Raw genomic sequence first — 2,781 nt, 5'->3', positions numbered from 1 at the left:
GCAGGAAAGTGATCGTGAGAGCAGTGTGGAGACAGGGTTTGACTCTGGCTCCATTTCTCCTGGACGAGACGACTGCTCAGGTTTTCAGCTTGAAGTTCCTTTTGAGGAATGGATCAAATTTGTAACTGAGAAAGTGGAACATAATGACAAGTTTTCATCATCTGGCAAAAGGGAATATATGATTTTGAAGCCTGGCACTTGGAGTCATGTAATTAACCATCTGATTTGGAAAAAGATCAAAAGCACATGTACATTTGTGTTCCAGAGAGCAAAAGTTTATCCAACTGTCACAATCAACTACATAGATATCAAAGGCTTCTGTAAAGAGTGTCAAGGCCATATTAAAATGACTTGTGCTAGAGAGCCAACAGTAAACAGCCCAATGCTGCTTCAGTGTTTCATCGAAGACACTGATATCTCCCTGCACACTGGGCAATCCGAGAGGTTCATGTCTGGAAATCTTCATGCACAGATTTCAAAAGAGCTGTGTGAGGGCAGGATGGAGCCGGCTGTATGGAGGAAAGCGAAGGCATCAGATTTGATGGATATTGGAGATGCTGAGCCAAGTCACCTTCCAAATTTGGCCACCCTACGAAAAGCTAAGCAGGAGAGAAGAGAGTTGGAATTAGGTGACAAAGATCCCGTTTTGTCTTTGTAGTTATTAAAATATAGCACACCTCACAGTGGTAGTATAAGAGACATTGGTCTAGACAAGTTCTTCTGCCACTATTGGAGTCAAAACAGCTACATGTGTATAAGGCATTGTCCAAAAAATGCCCCTCAGTAGTTTGCTTTGATGCAACTGGCTCAGTTGTGAGAAGACTGGTGAGACCAAATGGTACATCGGGCCACATCTTATATCAAGGCGTTCTGACAGGGGACAACTGCTCAGTCCCAGTTGTGCAAATGCTGTCAGAGAGACACGACATTAATGCAATTGCAACATGGCTGACAGAATGGCCTTGTACAGGTGCTGCTGTACCAAAGAAAGCCGTGAGTGACTTTTCTCTGGCTATTCTTGGTGCTCTGGTGAAGGCCTTCACTCCTTACCCCGCTCTGAAGACATACATTAACGAATGCTTCCGTGTGCTACTTGGGAACCAGTCTGCAAAACTCCCTCCTTGTTTTATCAGAGTTGATGTGGCACACTGCATAAAGATGATCTGTCAGTGGGACTGCCTGAAAAACAAGTCACACTGTGTCAAAGATTTCTTTGTCAGGGCAATAGCAAAGTTTCTTCAATCACAGTGCTTGGACCATGCAAAACAGCTAATACATGCCATCACTGTTGTGGCCCTCAGTGAGGCAGAGGGTGATGATAGTTCTTGAGTCCCTCTCGAATCAGAGATGTGCAAAAAATATCTAAAAACCCAGATCACACAAGACTCCATCATCATACCACCTGAAGACACAAAGGAAGCGTATCAAGTGGATCCTTTTGACGAGATCCAGACTGACATGATATGTGGGTATCAAACATATGCAAGGAGAGCAGGTCACTCGCCGCAGCCAATGGGGATAGGGATAACCTCCATTTCCTCCCTGAGATTGTTCCACACATAATAAGACTAGCAAGTTACTTACCACTTTGGATAGGAGTAATGGTCCCCTTCTTCAAAAGCACCAGTCTCACAGCAAGATCAGCCACCGTTGAAGCAGAATTCAGAAATGTAAAACATGGCTTTTTTAAACATGAGAACTTACCCATTCGAGTTGATTGCTTTATTTCTCGTCATCTTTCCTTCATTGAAGGAAATATGCGGATTTGTTCTGCAAAAGCGAAAAATGATGAGTAAACATCTGGATTAGCAAATGTTTCCGAAACAAACTGTATCCATGACTACCCACAGTGCTGAAGCCAAGAGAAGAATGGATTCTCACCAATCTGTGGAATCCGATGAAACCACAAACATTCCTCCAACAGATGAAGAAGTGGTTGAAAACTGGAGGGGACTTATTCTTCCACCCAAAAAAAGGAAGAGGACTTCTTATCTTACTTCCTGCACTGAATGGCTCCATGCAGATCCATCTTTTGGGGCAGAAAGAGTGAAAGTGGGACTATTAAAAAATGGAAACCTGCATCAACCGATTAGAGTTGGGAAATCAACAATCTCTGTTCTGAACACGTGTGCATTTGATGCACTTTGTCGGTGCTTATGCTGTGCTTTCTGTGACAGCTCAGCATTTCAAAATGTTGTCAGGAACAACAGAGACAACCCCATCCCGCTGCTGGTAAAAGCCATTGCTACAGATGGTGTGACCCCAAAGATCTATTCACAGAGGGCAGAGCTGCTTAATGCAATGTTTGAAAAAATCCGGTTGAGGTCTGGTGCCCATCAAATCGATGCCCAGTGCAATATCTCCACGGTCATTGGAAAAACAATGAGAAATATATCCAGCGTTTACCTCTCAAAACGCTGTTCTTCACAGTTCTGCCAGCTAAACAAAGGAACAACAAGGGAAGTACCATTTGTTTCTCCTGACATTTCTGTGCTGATGGACTCTGGCAAAGCTCAGCTTGACATTTCAGTGGAAAACGGACTCTTCCTTCCAGAGTCTCCCCACCACTACCAAAGGAATCAGAATGTCCAGTTGAATTTAAAACAGGAGCCAGCACCTCAGGAAAAATGCTCTGTGCTGGAACTGTTACTCACAGCTACAGCATTGGAAACAAAGCATGGATTGACACTGACCTTGCAAACACAACTCAGTTTCCTTTGAGTGAATTTCCCCCCATTGTGGCTCTCCAAGGAAATACATTCACTGTGAGAGGAGTCATCG

At 43.8% G+C, this 2,781-nt stretch overlaps 1 long non-coding RNA gene across 1 annotated transcript; it reads right to left on the bottom strand.

The window, feature by feature from the left end:
- Positions 1–1,531: 1,531 nt before the first annotated feature.
- On the bottom strand, positions 1,532–2,546 carry LOC124860315. The gene is made up of 3 exons (XR_007036318.1): positions 2,468–2,546; positions 1,882–2,029; positions 1,532–1,770 (listed from the first exon to the last, which is right to left on the bottom strand). It is a non-coding gene; the product is annotated as an uncharacterized LOC124860315 (long non-coding RNA).
- Positions 2,547–2,781: the final 235 nt, after the last annotated feature.

Source organism: Girardinichthys multiradiatus, chromosome 23 (genome assembly GCF_021462225.1).
Source record: "Girardinichthys multiradiatus isolate DD_20200921_A chromosome 23, DD_fGirMul_XY1, whole genome shotgun sequence".
NCBI classification, from domain to species: Eukaryota; Metazoa; Chordata; class Actinopteri; order Cyprinodontiformes; family Goodeidae; genus Girardinichthys; species Girardinichthys multiradiatus.
The sequence above is the reverse complement of the archived record's forward strand: the minus strand, read 5'-3'. Positions and strand labels throughout refer to the sequence as shown.